This window comes from Choloepus didactylus, chromosome X (assembly GCF_015220235.1).
Source record: "Choloepus didactylus isolate mChoDid1 chromosome X, mChoDid1.pri, whole genome shotgun sequence".
Taxonomy (NCBI): Eukaryota; Metazoa; Chordata; class Mammalia; order Pilosa; family Megalonychidae; genus Choloepus; species Choloepus didactylus.
In genome coordinates this window covers 107,164,791-107,182,370 of record NC_051334.1, presented here as the reverse complement: position 1 = coordinate 107,182,370, position 17,580 = coordinate 107,164,791, and the positions used below count along the sequence as shown (strand labels likewise).

General features: G+C 34.9%; 1 pseudogene; it reads right to left on the bottom strand.

The window, feature by feature from the left end:
* Window positions 1-12,604: 12,604 nt before the first annotated feature.
* Window positions 12,605-17,580, bottom strand: part of LOC119522294 — a 35,139-nt pseudogene continuing 30,163 nt past the window's right edge.

Here is a 17,580-nt window from a genome sequence, read left to right as displayed (position 1 = left end):
CTCAAGCTTAGAAGTTTCTGCACCTCAAAGGAATTTCTCAAAAAGGTAAAGAGGCAGCCAACTCAATGGGAAAAAATTTTTGGAAACCATGTATCTGACAAAAGACTGATATCTTGCATATACAAAGAAATCCTACAACTCAATGACAATAGTACAGACAGCCCAATTATAAAATGGGCAAAAGATATGAAAAGACAGTTCTCTGAAGAGGAAATACAAATGGCCAAGAAACACATGAAAAAATGTTCAGCTTCACTAGCTATTAGAGAGATGCAAATTAAGACCACAATGAGATACCATCTAACACCGGTTAGAATGGCTGCCATTAAACAAACAGGAAACTACAAATGCTGGAGGGGATGTGGAGAAATTGGAACTCTTATTCATTGTTGGTGGGACTGTATAATGGTTCAGCCACTCTGGAAGTCAGTCTGGCAGTTCCTTAGAAAACTAGATATAGAGCTACCATTCGATCCAGCGATTGCACTTCTCGGTATATACCCGGAAGATCGGAAAGCAGTGACACGAACAGATATCTGCACGCCAATGTTCATAGCAGCATTATTCACAATTGCCAAGAGATGGAAACAACCCAAATGTCCTTCAACAGATGAGTGGATAAATAAAATGTGGTATATACACACGATGGAATACTACGCGGCAGTAAGAAGGAACGATCTGGTGAAACATATGACAACATGGATGAACCTTGAAGACATAATGCTGAGCGAAATAAGCCAGGCACAAAAAGAGAAATATTATATGCTACCACTAATGTGAACTTTGAAAAATGTAAAACAAATGGTTTATAATGTAGAATGTAGGGGAACTAACAGTAGAGAGCAATTAAGGAAGGGGGAACAATAATCCAAGAAGAACAGATAAGCTATTTAACGTTCTGGGGATGCCCAGAAATGACTATGGTCTGTTAATTTCTGATGGATGTAGTAGGAACAAGTTCACTGAAATGTTGCTATATTATGTAACTTTCTTGGGGTAAAGTAGGAACATGTTGGAAGTTAAGCAGTTATCTTAGGTTAGTTGTCTTTTTCTTACTCCCTTGTTATGGTCTGTTTGAAATGTTTTTTTATTGCATGTTTGTTTTCTTTTTAACTTTTTTTTTCATACAGTTGATTTAAAAAAGAAGGGAAAGTTAAAAAAAAAAAAAAAAAAAGAAAAAAGACAAACAAGGAAAAAAAAAAAAAAAAAAGATGTAGTGCCCCCTTGAGGAGCCTGTGGAGAATGCAGGGGTATTCGCCTACCCCACCTCCATGGTTGCTAACATGACCACAGACATAGGGGACTGGTGGTTTGATGGGTTGAGCCCTCTACCATAAGTTTTACCCTTGGGAAGACGGTTGCTGCAAAGGAGAGGCTAGGCCTCCCTGTATTTGTGCCTAAGAGTCTCCTCCTGAATGCCTCTTTGTTGCTCAGATGTGGCCCTCTCTCTCTGGCTAAGCCAACTTGAAAGGTGAAATCACTGCCCTCCCCCCTGCGTGGGATCGGACACCCAGGGAAGTGAATCTCCCTGGCAACGTGGAATATGACTCCCGGGGAGGAATGTAGACCTGGCATCGTGGGATGGAGAACATCTTCTTGACCAAAAGGGGGATGTGAAAGGAAATGAAATAAGCTTCAGTGGCAGAGAGATTCCAAAACGAGCCGAGAGATCACTCTGGTGGGCACTCTTACGCACACTTTAGACAACCTTTTTTAGGTTCTGAAGAATTGGGGTAGCTGGTGGTGGATACCTGAAACTATTAAACTACAACCCAGAACCCATGAATCTCGAAGACAGTTGTATAAAAATGTAGCTTATGAGGGGTGACAGTGGGATTGGGAATGCCATAAGGACCAAACTCCACTTTGTCTAGTTTATGGATGGATGTGTAGAAAAGTAGGGGAAGCAAACAAACAGACAAAGGTACCCAGTGTTCTTTTTTACTTCAATTGCTCTTTTTCACTCTAATTATTATTCTTGTTATTTTTGTGTGTGTGCTAATGAAGGTGTCAGGGATTGATTTAGGTGATGAATGTACAACTATGTAATGGTACTGTAAACAATCGAAAGTACAATTTGTTTTGTATGACTGCGTGGTATGTGAATATATCTCAATAAAATGATGATTAAAAAAAAAAAAAAAAAAAAAAAAGAACCAATATCTCATGTTGAGGAAACTGTAACACAGGAATAAAGTCATTTTCAGATGTCACATGTCCACATGAAAACGAGTCACCTGAACATCCATTTCTGAAAGTATGGTAGAATATATATGCTGACATACCCTCTCACTGAAAAGAACTAAATCTTTAAAATGCATAGATAATCTGGCATGAAAGTAAGGAATACCTGAAGGTCAAAAACTAAGTGAAGAGTCAGGTTTGACCTTGAGTGAATTTACTAAACCCAGGTGAACTTGAGCTTCAGTTTCCAAGGCCTCAAGTATATTGGAATGGAAACCAAGCCCAGGGCCTGATCAAGGTGGAAATTGTAATAGGAAGTGGTCCTATAAATGCTAGAGGATTACACCTCAGTTCAACAGTAAATTAGAAATAAACCTGCTTACTTCCCAAGGGACCTGAGAAGAAAACTGCCCATACCAAACCTTGGAGTTGAATGGAAAAGGTAAAATAATCTTCTCTGAGAATTCCTAGCCAAAAGCTAGCCCCCATACAGTCTGAATTCATACTACCTCGATAGCCTAAAAATACCTTAGGCCAAAATTTATACACAATACTAGGTTGGCAGCAACCTGGCAAAAGCAAATGTGAATCTCCTTTGAAGAATATCAACCTTCGCATTAGGCTTTAAAATATTTCCACAGATAAATGTACAAAAAACAATATGTGAGCTTAATATGTGTAAAGAAGTTAAAAGGGATTGAAAATATAACTAAAGAACAAGAAACTATTAAAAAGCAGATCTGAAAAAGAACTCAATAGAATTTTGAGCATTTTTTTTAAAAAAAGGTAACAATTAAACAAAATAAAAACCTAAGAGGGAGAATTTAGCAGCAGATTAGACAAAGCTTAAGAAAATATTCATGAAGTAGAAGATTTAGCTGAAGGAACTGTCTATAATGTATCCCTGAGTGATAAATGGATGGAAAATATGAAAGAGAGGTTAAGAGAAATGGAGCATAGAATGAGAAGGTATAATTTCCGTACAATCTTTATTCCAGAAGGTCAGAAAAGGGAGAATGGGACAGAGGCAGTATGTGGAGAGGTATTTTTCCCATTACTGAAGAAAGACACAAATACACAGATACAGGAAGCCCAAAGAATTCCAAGTAGGATAAATAAAAAGAAATCCAAACCTAGACACATTGAAGGAAAAATGTCTAACACCTAAGGTAAAACAGATAATCTTAAAAGCAAACACAGCCATAAAAAGAATGAAGTTCTGATACAAGCAACAAAATGTATGAACCTTGAAGACATCATGTTGAGTGAAATAAGCCAGACACACAAAAAATTTGTTAGCTTGACTAACAAATAAATTGGCATTAACAAAGCACCTATTATTTCACTGATACAATATAATTAGAACAAGCAAAAATATAGAGTCAGAATCTAGAATATACCAGGGGACAGGGTGGAAGTAGAGAATAGGGAGTTAAGACTTAAAATGTACAGAGTTTCTATTTGGGACAATGGAAAAGTTTTGGTAATGGATGGGGGTGATGGTAGCATAACATGTGAACATAATTATCAGCACTGAATTATATCTTTGAATGTGGTTAAAAGGGGAAATTTTAGGTTGTATGTATGTTACTAGAATAAAAAATTTTAAAAATAGCAAACACACAGAAAAGACATGACCTTAAAAGGAACAAATATAGAGCGAAAGCTCATTTATCAACGACTGTGAAGGCAAGAAATTGGGGAATGTTATCTTTGATGTGTTAAACGAAAATAACAGCCTAGAATTGTATACCCAGAGAAAATATTTTTCATAAATCAAAGGCATTTTCCAAAAAATAAAACATGAAAGTATGCCTGCAACAGACATGCATTTTAAAGGATGTACTTCAATAAAGGAAAATGATCCCAGAAGGAAGGTCTAAATCATATCAAGAAATGTTGAGCAAAGAAAATAGTAAATACATGGGCAAATCTAAACAAATATTTACTTCATAAAACAATTGCGACAGTAACAATACTAGTTTTGTTGATGATATGCATACCCTATGACCCAGCAATTTCACTCCCAGGTACATACTTTAAAAGAATTCTTACACAAGACTAGACTGGAATTTCAAGCCTCCTATGATAGTTCCTCTTGGATGGTGGTAACCAGCAATCCAATATCACAATTTCCAAATCCACTCATCATCTTCCGATGAACCTGACTTTCTCTTGCTTTCCCCTTCCTAGTTATGTTAAAAGTATCACCACGTTCCTGGTCACAGAGCGTTAACATTCCAGTAATCTTTCAACTCCTTCCTAGACCTTTTTGCAAAGCAACAAGTTCCCCAGTGCCAGAGATTCTAACTCGGCAACTGTGCTCTTATTCTTCCCCTATTCGGTTCCAATGCTACCATCCTGCTTCAGGCCATCACTTCCTCTCACCTTATACTACCCTATTAAACTTACCTATACAGCTCTCTTGATGTCAGTCTTCTAAGACCCCTCAATACTTTCAAATTCCTTACCAATTAAAGTCAGCATTTCTCAGTCTAGCATTTAACAGCCCTCAGTTCAGTTCAAATATATCTTCCCAGCATCATCTTCTGTCATTTCTCCTGATGTTACCCACTCTATCTCCAATATGAACTCTGTAGTCTAGTCATGTGTTACATATCTGCTGCTCTCTGGGAGGTAAATGAAACTTTAAGTTCCAGTTTTTTTCCAACACATAATTTATTATGCTGAAAATATCTTTCTTCCCTCTGAAACATCATCAAATGCTTGACTCTCACCACCCATAAAGGCCTAGTAAATTTATCTCTTCCTCCATGATGTCTCCCATTAGCTTTCCTTGCTTCTCCTTCACCCATCCCCTTAGAACCACTACCACTTCATCTCTGCCTGACTTATAGCATGTCATATATTTACTATATTCTTATTATTTGTCCACATGTCTTCTTCTTAGTTGAGTACATGTCTTATTCTTGAACATTAAGCTTCTAGGTGTAAGGGTCCATGTCTGACTTAGTCATCTTTACAGACTTCACAATACTTAGCAAAGTAGTTTTCATGGAATAGGTGTTCAATAATGATGCTTGACTAACAAATAAATTGGCATTAACAAAGCACCTATATTCAGTAATCACTATTATGAAAGCCTATAAGCTGAGTCATGAACATCCCAAATCACTGTCGATTGTCAGCTATTATTATTATTTTTTTTAATAATAAATTTTATTTTGAAATAAGTTCAATCTTACAGGAACAGTTGTAAAAACAGTACAAACCCCATACATAGAACTTCATCATACCCTGACCCCTCTCCCCCAATACCCCGATCCATCACCTTTAAGATCCGGTCACACCACTGTCTCTTTCTTTCCCTCCCTCCCTCCCTCCCTAACACCCATCATCTATTGCTCTGTCTTCTGAACATATGAGAGCAAGCTGCACATATCTTTGAACAAACAATATAATTCACATATACCTTTCCCATGAACAAGAACATTATTTTATGCAATCTCATTAAACGCAGCTAAGAAGTTCAAGAAATTCAACATTGATATAAAGCTTACATTCTATATTTCCTTTTTTTTTTCTTATGTCCCATCTATGTCCCTTTGAGCCTCCTCTCCTCCATCCTCAGATCCCACCCAGGATCATCCTTGGCATTTAATTGTCATCTATTTAGACTTTTTTTTTTTTTTTCAATTGTGGAAACATATATACAGCCTAAATCTTCCCATTCCACACCCTCCCTAGCATTCCATTCGTGGGATTAATCACATTTAGAATGTTGCAATGCTATCACCTTCCCACCATCCATTTCTAGAAGTTTCCCTTCACCCCAAACAGAAACCCTACACTCATTTCTTATCTCCCCATTGCCCCTTCCCCCACTTCTTGGAACCCATACTCTACTTTTCATCGCTTTGGTCATATTCTTTCATACTTTCTTTGTGTTTACCATGGGGCTTAAATTTAGCCTCTTAAATCTATAACAATCTTGTTTTTCTTTGATACCGACTTAACTTCAATAGGACATGTCAGCTATTATTTTTAACCAAAACAGTTAATGAGGTAAATGATAAAAGAACCTAAGTTCTTCACAAGTTGTCTCATTTCAGATCAAATGGGGAAACTGGCACTTCATTAGCCCAGATTTGTGATTCTAGGATAAAATGAGCAATGAAAATGAGGCTGGCTGAGGTCTGCATTTTCCTTCCTATAGGTGGTTAAATTGTCTAGCTAATTATAAAAATCCTACATTAGCCTTAAAAATGAATCTAGCTATTTGAAAGGAATGTCCATTTAGTTCAAAGTTTATGGTAGATATATTCTCTAAGCCTTTAAGAGGTCTTTGTGAGTAAAACCAAACCAAAACAAAACAAAAAAACAAAAGACAAAATGAGCAAAAATTATAGGAAACAAGACAGTTACATACCAAGACACCAAAGAAACAGACCCTACCTGAAACGTTAAACCAGAGAAAAGCTGTTTCTCTAAATGTATTTGAAAATACTTCACATTCCAGATTCTGCAAGCATCTGCTAAACATCACCTCCCTCCCCCACCACCACAAAGCCAGCAACTGTATGAGCTATTCACATAAACCAAATACCACCTGGAAAAAATGCGAATTGTACAGTCTTGCTCTTAAAAGAAAATAAATAAATGTCTCTGATGAAGTTATACCCTCCGTATATCATAAAAGTTAAAAGCCCTGAAAAAGAGATTCAACAATTAAAAATTAAAATTTTAATGACAAATATTCTAATCAGTCTGAATACCAACTTTAATTATATCATAGGAGGCCAGGAAGGGAGAAATACAATTTGCTGAAGAAATTTAAAATCTCTTTAAACCAAAAATAAAAATAAAAGCACATTTAACATTCATATTGTTCTAGGTATTACATAAGATCAAAAACTAAAATATGACTTAGGAATTTGTGGAACTTCCATGCTTTAAAAAATAATAATTTGTTCTGCAAATCTATAAACTATATTATAGATTACATGTTACCTCTTTCACTACAAATGATTATAAAGTCAAAATAAAAATTCCACATAATTTGTTTCAAGTTCAACAAGTAACATTTCTGTAATTAATGAATATACAGAAACTCTTTGAGATAGTATAAAAAATAAAATTGGAATAAATGACAAAATTTCCAATGATGAAACAAATCAAAGGGAAAAGGACCACGAGAAAATTATACATCAGATGGCCATATTAAATAGGATCCTTGGGCAATGATCTAGTTTAATGTAACACTCAAAGAGCATAACAAAGTTCGTGTTCCCTTAAGCTAAGCAAACATCTTTGTATAGTTTCAAAAAACTGACAAATCTGAACAAAGTTAAAAAATGACTATAGTTCCATGTTAGTAGTAACAGCATTATGCTTTCCAGATGAAAAAGAAAACAAAACAAAACAACATGATTCAATTATTTGTAAATTGTTGCCATCTCACACAGATTGGGTCAATCTGAAAGAAATTCTTTTAATATGCTCCCATAATTATGCTACTGCTACTTAATGAACCAAGTGAAAATACATGAATATTCATAAAGCAAGAGACAATAAAAAGAAAGGATGAATCAAAGAGAAGCACTAGTTAAAAAAAAAAAAAAACTCTGTTCAGACATGTTGAGAAATTGTTTTGAAAACCAAACATCTGATCAACGCTGTTATAATAAAGGGGGAAAAGGTACACCATCAATTCCAGGATATATCTTAGAGAAACCTTAAGAGTTAAAAACATGAGATTTTAGAAATAATATATTTTGAGAGAAAAGACAGAGATAAAAAGTGTACCTATTTCCACTACCAGATATGGCACTGATAATGAAAAGAAGAAAAACGTCAAATGCCAGTATGTTATAACCTTGAGTTCCAACCTTATGCCTTAGCAAGTTAATGAGTAATGCAACTAACGAGCTGGTCTAATGCAGCTTGGTGGGGAGGGAATGGACTCTACTATCAACTCCAGTGAAAACACCAGTAATTCAAACAACTTTTAAAGAAATATGGTTCTCTGCATACTGCCTTGCATTATATATAGTAAGTGCTCAATTAATGCCTTGAGTGAAATAGAAAGTATCTAAGAATGGAATCTACGTTTCTATTGCTGTGGCACAGCATATGTTCATTTGTAGTAAGGTCAATTATCAAGCCATTCAAGAGTGAAGGTTAAAAAATGTAGATGCTTAGGAAGAGGAATAGAATTAAAAAAAAAGATGATTTCATAAAATAAAGCAGAGTAGGTAAGAAAGAAAAAAACATACATTGAGTATGTAGGAGTTTGTTCAATCAAATGTTATGTCACAATTAAAATAAAGATATGCTTTTAGAAAATCAAAGAACTACATACACATAGGGTAAATGCTATGAAACGCCATACATCTGAGAGTCTTTTTTAGAGTTGAAAATGTAAACATATATTCAAGAAGAGTTTCATCCATCTATAGTACTCCATAATGGATTAGTAAAGCTACTGTTTATCTGTAACTTTTTGAAGTGGAAACAATTTGCTTTTCTCACCAGAAAAAAACCTTGTCTAATTCTGTTTGCTATTTTAATTTCTTATTTCATTAACTGAATCACCAAAGCAACTCAAAGTATTACTATATGGCCATTAGATAAGGTAGAAATATTTTATTTATTTTAGGGCATAAGTATTTGCTACTTCTTTACCTTACATGCTATTATTTTTTAAAATAAGACATATTAAGTACAATTAGGCTACTTCACATGGGCTTGAAATCATCTCACAACTGGTTCATACCAGGAGGACGTGTAAAACTGAAATCTCATGATTTTGCTAAAAAAGTCATAGCCTAATTACATGTTAAATGCTTTGCATTCTATTAATTTAAAAGTAACTTGTCTTTATTTGCATTCTAGTAGTAATGAGCACACACCTAATACCAAGATACTGGTTTCTCATAACACCGTCCACTAAAAGGAACCAGTTTCCCCAGAGAAATTGCTGATTCCAGGGCTGTGGAAGGGTAGGTACATGATGAAACTAGAACATCTTTTCATGTCATAAAGTAAGGTAGTGCTTAAAAAAAATGGCAGCACACCACAAGAACACAGGTGCTACCTTGAAGGGGCTCTCAGTGGCCAAAACAGAAAAAATCTGAGCACCAAAATAATTTAGCACAGTAATGAAATATAAACTATCAAAAAATAGGAATTCATAAATCCACACTGATAACAAAACCAATCAATAAGTAGACAGGTGACTCATAGACTGATACAATTTATGATATGATATATAGATAAATGAGAAAGGAGATGTCTTGTTTACAGTTGAATGCCAATTACCAACTGGTACATGTGATAAGGGAATGTTGGAGTAGGAAAATCATAATTTTGCAACTGTTATGGTAAATATTGGATAACCTAAGGGAAAATTTTATGAGGAGTGGATATTTGCATGGTCTTAAAGTATCTCCCCACAGAACTTGTTAGTTGCAAGGGAAAAACAGTAGTTATAAACCAGAGAAATTGTATAATATCTTATGAAGTGATCAAAATTGACATGACTAAATGAGCAGCAGACAGATATTGTAAGCCTCCAGAAATGATATGTATCCTCAAACTAATCATGAGGAAACTTAGGCACAGTCAAAATGAGAAACATTGTATTAAAGAAAAGGAGAACTATATTCTTCAAAAATGTCAGTGTTACAAGAGACCAAGAATGGCTATGGAAATGCTCCAAATTAAAGGAGGCTAAAGAAGAGATGGAGACAGAACTGGAAATGGGGAGTTAGAGATGGAGGTATGGGAGGAGGAGGGAGGGTAGAAGAGAAGGAGGGAGGGAAAAAATGTTAACAGTTGGTAAATCTGGGTAAAGGATATATAAAAGGATATAAAGAAGTATTCTTTGTAGCATTATTGTTCTTGCAACTTCTCTGTAAGTTTGAAATGATTTCCAAACAAAAGATTAAAATATAACTTGTCTTTTCTTAGTGTTACTTCCTTTACTATATTATGCTATTTTACTGGTCTTGCTTTAAGAAAATGATTTGAATGCTTATTTAAACGATATTAGAGAATAAAAGGAAAACCAGAAGCGTTATTTATTTAAATCATACCTTCACTAATAGCTTGGAACCCTATATTAGGGGGCACAAATATAACTAGCATATATTTTTATTTGTCTATACTAAAAGTTAAGATCCAATTTCCATAGAAATGTTTCACATTTATTTTCTGAGAATATGAAAAGGAGCCAGAGTACCCTTTAAAAATATCTATGACAACCCCCTCAAATTTTTCAGATTAAGAAACCAAGGCCATGCAGCCACAGAGAACAAAACTAAAGTGCTAGGCTTCCTCTTGAGACTTGTTACCTTCTAAAGCATATACATAACGTTCCTATGAAACAGTAGAAAGCATATTTTATCCTTTAAACTGCTATACATTTGAGATGTTTATTTGAAAATAATTAGTATTTTTTTTCTTTACAACACGATTTTTAGATAAAGGGTACTATGTAAACTTAATTGATTAATCTAAGCTTGAAAAATTCATTAAAAGCACAGCAAGCCATCATTAATGTCATTCCACTTAAACCGTCCTCATTAAATGCACCAGCTGAAGTAGACAAACAATGGAATCCATTTTCACTGGGCTATGTCTAACAATGCACGAAGTGATTTTCATTCAGTCATCAGTTTATAAGGTAATTGGTTTGCCAATATTTAATATTCATACTATCCTTTGGAGATAAATAGGTATTAGCTAGCATAATCCAGTTATACTACCTTTTCAATCTCATCTTCAGATCTGTTGGCACTCCCCCTCATTTACTGGAGACTTTAGCAACTGACTCAGTCTTCTAGCCCACTTCTACTGTCAGTGACTTCATCATCCACATCCAAGACCTATTTAGCCTCTCAATTTCTTAACTTCTACATCTCTTTTTCCTGAATTCAGCCTCAAACATTCAATCCTATATTCATACCCTGGTCACCAGGAATAACACAATCTCACAAATCCCAATTCAATCACAATATCTTACGACTTTTCCTCCTATAGTTGCACTTTAATCAATTGAGTAACTCCACTGAAATAATTCCTCAGCGTCACTGAGACCACCCACCCTTTGACCCACCATGCATCATTCCCTCCTGTCCTCAATTCCTTCCCCATCTAGTTTAAATTCCAAGGCCCAATAATTACTTGGCATTAGTAATCATTGTCTAACAACCACACTCAACACCCTTTCCTCTTTATGCTTCTACTGTCTTTTCCAGGTACAGCTGAGCATTCCTGAGAAAATAACATAACTGGGAAGAACAATATCCCTCTAAATTAATGATCATCAATTTCAAGTGAGCACTCAGTATTGCCCAGCAATGATGCCAACAGTATACCAATAATTATCTCATATTTTTTCAAACCATCCACTCTTCATTGACCCAGCCCACATTGCTTCTAAACTATTAGGGATGACCTTGTTGTATAACTCATGAGAAGATAGAAATCATCAAATGGCAACATCCTTACCAGTCCACAGGCAAACAGGCCTGCATTTCTGTCTTCTTCTCTTCTATTGCAGAGAAGAAAAGGATCTTCCTATCAAAGGCCAGTCCTTCCACAGGTGGATCTATAATCCCTCCCTTTACTTTTTTTTTTTTAACTTTTTATTTTCTTATCTCTCCCCTACATCTTCAGCCTTCCCTTCTCAACTGTATTAGTCCCATCAACATTCAAAGATGCTTTAGCACTTGCTATCTTAACAATAAAAATAGAATCCCTTAATACCATACATTCTCCAGTTACCACTTGTCTGTTTTCCTTCAGAAACAGGCTTCTCAAGAGTTGCCTGAGAAGCCACACTGCTTACACTCTCTCACCTCCTGTTTCACTCTTTAACTTATGCCAAGATGGCTTCCAAGTCAAACTCTAACCAAACTCTCCTAAGGACATCAATGAGCTCAATTTTATCAACTCAGTGGACGCTTCATAGTTCTCCTACATAATCTCTCAGTAGCATCTGATTCATTTGCTGATACCTTCCTTCCTCGAAACATACTCTTATCTTTGCTCAATGAACCACAGTTTTTTTTTGTTTGTTTTTTTTTTTGGTGGGGGGTGGGGTGGGTGCTATACTTTCCTCAATTTGCTTTGCTGGATCTTTCTCAAAGGAATAAAGATCTCTAATTGATAGAATACACCAGGGCATAGACCTGTGCTACATTCTTTTCTCCATTTATACCCTTTCACAAAGATATTTCATCCAGATACATTATATTAACATCATCTATATGTCAATGACCTCAAATCAGTATCTGGCCAGGACTAATCCCTAGAATTCCAGATTCAAATCCAACTGCTGAACTGATACCTCCACTTTTATTTATGTCTAAAAGGTATCTAAAATGTAGCATGGCCAATGCAGAACTCTTTATTCCTGACCCCTAACCCTGCCACTCGTTAAGTCTTCCCCTTCTCAATAAACAGCACCATTACCCAATTGCTTAAGGCAAACAACTAGGAGTTTTTCTTGCTTCCTTTTTTTTTCTTTTATCCCACACATCCAATTCATCAGCAAGTCTTGTTGTCTCATCCCCAAAATATATCTTAGAAGCAACCAAAGCAATAAACAAAGTAAACTGAGAAAGAGCAGGCTACATAAAGAAGGAAGAATCCGGGAGGGTAGGGAGTCATGGGGCCCGATATAAAAATACTCTCTAAGAAAGAAAGAGTGGTTAACTATATGAAATGCTCCTTCAAGGTTAAAATAAGAATTGAGAACAAACAATGGAGATCACTGAAGCTCTTGAGAAGAGTAGATTCTCTGGAGTAAAGGGTATTAGAGCCTAATTGGAGTGGACTAAAGAAAGTGAGATGAAGCTATAAAGACAGTTACTTAATATATGATTAGAGAAATCCTTCAAGGAGTTTCAAGGCCATGGGGTCAAGGGTGGTTCTGTTTTTCCAGAGACGAGACACTAGAGCATGTTAGTATGTTGCTGGAAATGACCCAGTTAAGAAGAGAAAATAAATACAATGTGGAGAAAGGAGCTAAGAGAACCAGGTCGGAACTAAGGTGCATAATGGACAGGTTGCTCTTTTTATCCATAGTAATGGAATATTATGAATATAGATACAGGACAATCTGATAGACTTAATGGAGGAAGATGACAGGGCTTTTGATTGAGGGCTTCTAGATTTCCCATGAATTATGTGGCAGAACATCAGAGATGGCGTGTATGTTTGTGTTTCTCTATGTGTTTGTGTAGTGTGTGCTCAGGGATTGAGGGGTGAAGCATGAAAGAATTTGAAGAAGAGAAAAGGTGTGAAAGACACCACTTTAGTGAATTTTTATTTATTTATTTTTTACTGCAAAATCACAATTTCTTATTCTTTTTTGGAAGATAAAACAACATTATTTTCTTATGATATGACATTATTTTCTTTGTCATATGCCCAAAAAGAAAATTCTATTATAATGGTTCACAAGTAAAATGACACTCTCGTAGACCAATAAGTATTCGTTTTTCTTTATACAAGTCTATTTCTGTATAAAGATGTCATAAATTAATTTGCAGATGTAGAAGCACGCAATTAATGCTGCACTGTGGTAAAAACTATGCCCATTTCAAACATCTTTCTATTGTTCTGTGGTTTACCATAACATGATCAGAAAGCATGATATCTTAATGTCAAGAGTATTTATTTAAAATTATATCAAGTAAGCAAGTTGTATTTACAATATCAGCAGCTCTGGCTAAAATTGTTTGCTTTCCTTTTAGCATTTTAACTTAGAGCTTTCTAAATGCAAATTAGGGAAAGTCTCTGCTCACTAGATAGTAAGCAGATTTTTTTTTTCCTTTTTTAATATCTCAATTGTATTAGTGGTGTTATTTTATTGGTAGTATATTTACTTACAATCTTCATGCAAGGCCACCAAAATACTTTATAAATATTAAAAGCATGTCTACAATTCCCCCTCTGCAATGTATCATTAAAATTATCCTCCAGAAAAGGCAAAATATTATTATTTTTATATAAAGAAGTAAACTGATATTCTGGTCAACTGACTTCCACAACAGACAAAAAAAAAAAAGAACAATATAAGAATCCACACCTCTACCTTCCCACACAGTATATAAATACAAAATAAATCCATGAAATTTAAAACATTTCAAGCTATAAAACTCCTCTACATTGGCCTTTCAATTTTCTGTTCAATTTTTATTACAAGGTAACCAAAACACTACTCAGGCTAAGCAGCGGAAGGGACTTTACAAAAAGGCACCAAATCCTCTCTCTGTGCCAAGCCAAGATGGCAAAATAGTCAGAGAGATAAGACCTTTAGTGCAAAATGACTCATCTTAGGTTCTCTAAAATTGAAATGCTAAAACTGGGGAGCTTTCTCACTTTCACAAAAAGGCATTTCACTCATTTGAAAAACTACTATTAGGTAACACAGTTCGAATCCCAGCAACATTTGCAACCATAAATTTGTGAACTTTGCTACCAAAAAAAAAAAGTGTTCACTTGGTTCCATCACCTTCTATTCTGTATACAATAAAATCTCATTTTCAAACCTTTAGATAAGTAAATTTGAACCATCAGAGTTAATGTTCATGTACCTTAAGCTATAGATATTGCCAGAAAAGAATGCTTTAAAAGTCCAAATCACAATTTTTTTTTAAATAAAAGGAATTTTAATGGATTTTATACCAATTAAGAAGCAGCTGGTTGAAGATAGATTTGTCTTGATATATTTTAACCAGCTGTGGTGAGTTCCAAATTTCAGCAGCGGTTTTCAAAATAAACTTGCTTTATGTTTTGCCTCAATGTCAATTTAAGTCACAAATACAACAAACAAGAAGATAAGAAGCAATAGTTTCTTCAGTTTAGTAACAATAATTGTTGCATTTCCTTTATTCTTTTGGGACTATCCAAGTTGAAGTGACCTCCCAAAAGAGAAATGGTCAGAAATCTTATTTCGGCTATTTAGGTTAAAACACAAACACACAAACGAGAAAAAGTCATATGGTGATAGTAAAATTCAAAGACCAAGCATTCTTTATTTTAAAATGAAATACAGTTAAAGGGATTTTGACCAGATTTTATTTTTGATGAGTGACTCATCTATTTTCTGGATTTTATTTTATGACATTAGCAATGGTCTGATATTCACTACATAAAAACAAATAAATCAGGAGGCATTAAAAACCAGAGCCCCAGAGACAGTAAATCAAGTACTAGCTTCTGAAGTCACAAAGAGGATTGTAGCTCCATATTTAATATGAAAGTTTTCAAAAGTACAGCCATCAGCCATGAAAAGAAAGCTCTCCATATTCAATAAATACATCTAAGAACAACAGAAACGTATTCACGGATCAGGAAGAACTCTGACTTGGTCTATTACAATATAATAACCACTATCACCAAAATAAATTCTAAATAGTGATTAATGGTGACTAAGTTTTTCATGCATATTATTCTACTCATACTAACATCCATGTAAGAATGGTATTATTACCACAATTCTTGAAGAAACTGAGATTCAGAGAGGTTAAGATACTTGCCCCTGGTTGCATAATAACCAAGATTTAAACTCAGATCTTCTGACTTCAAATCATATGCTCTCAACTACACTCTTGCAAGAACAATAACTAACCTCTGTAAGAGTAATATTCATCAGATTGTGTAAGAACCTACCAAGAAATTGTGCTGGCACCTAGCCTGGAAGCATCACTGTCAGCTAATCAATGTATAATCTTGCAACTAAGGGGGAAAAGAATGATAGGCCAAGAAAAGAGGAATTAACTCGGTCAAGTCTATATTCCTCATTCCTGTTGCCATTCATTCATTTATTTATTTATATGGAATGCTTTGTCCTAGTAACAAAAATAACCCCCCATTCACTGTCAACCAACCCAGGGAATGTAAATACTACAAAATGTTCTTACTAATCAGTAGATTTATTGCAGAAAAGTTTGTATGGGGAAATTCATTAAGTGAAGTACAAATTTCCCATTGACTTACACTTTCACATAATCAATGAATAATTAGTTCCAAGGAAAAAGACTGCCTTTTCTAATGCCTCTGCTATCTTCTAATAGGGAAGGTATGCAGAAATAGCCATCATAAACAGGGAAATGCCCAGAAGTGTCATTAATTAAAATGGCCCCCACACCCACCTCTCTGCAACTAAATGTCTGAAACATAATTGGAAAAAGACACTCCTGACTAAACTTAAATACTTCACAAGCAGAAATATGAATCCAGTAATCAGGTGGTTATTATTATTATTCTGTGGGATAAGGGTTTTCCCTTTTAAAGCCTTTTCAAACACACATTACCTCATTTCATCCCAGGGGGTGCATAGGTAGATAACTTCCTGCAGCAGCTATCAGAGTATCTTAACACAGAAAGTACTTAATAGTTACTGAAGAAATATTCCAATAAAATGAATGAATGAATGTACCAAAGAAGAGATGACTAACCTGTCACCAAAGGTTATGTCTGAAATTCAGATAATGTTAAAATGGAAAATTATAGCTATGTCCACACAGATCCCAAGAGTGCATGACTCCTATCACTCTTATTGTTAACATCCCACAGGTAACAATTTACATGAATGACTCCTCCTTTCATCTGAATTTTAATTCTCACTATTGGCTTCTCCATTGTTTCATGAGAATTTGCCTTGCCTCCTTAATTAGACTGTTGAAAACATCATTGGCTATAACTTATTATACAACAACCTCCCCATAAATTAGAAGTGCAAACACTGAAAAGGAGTTATAAAATATTTGTTGATTAATAATAACCATTTGTATGCCTTTTACCCAAGTGCTTCTTTATCTTTTAAGTCCCGGCTCATTTCCATTTAATTTTTCAACATACTATATATAGTGTAAACATTCTACCAACATATACCTCCTCACAACTCAGGTTCCCTATACCCCAACACACCAAACCCACTCCATAAAAAGAATTCCTGAAATACATGCTTTTTGTCTAAGCAATAGAGAAGTGTTCATTTAAATCAACCCGTTTTTACCTAAATGTTCCATGAATGATTCAATTGCTCTACTAATGGACTTTTTGGTTTTTTTTTCTGGATACATATTATCCATGTGTTTTTATCTTGTATATTATCCATACCATGCACATTGTAATAAAAAATGGATGGACGTAAAATGCCTCGGAGACTTACTTTCAAACACCTAACTGAGAAATAAATAGCTGCAGGTGGTTGAGTTTTGCCCTTTTTGAAATAGCCATGTCCATTCTGGTAGAGAAAGATTACATTAGAAAATTTGCAAAAGATGAAAACTCTAAGTATGCACATTAGTAAGTAAGTGATTTATTGGAAAAGATGAAACTTATGTGACAAAACTTTATAAACATGTGGTTTTAGACTGGAATTATATTTGCACATCGAAAAGTTTCAGCATGGAT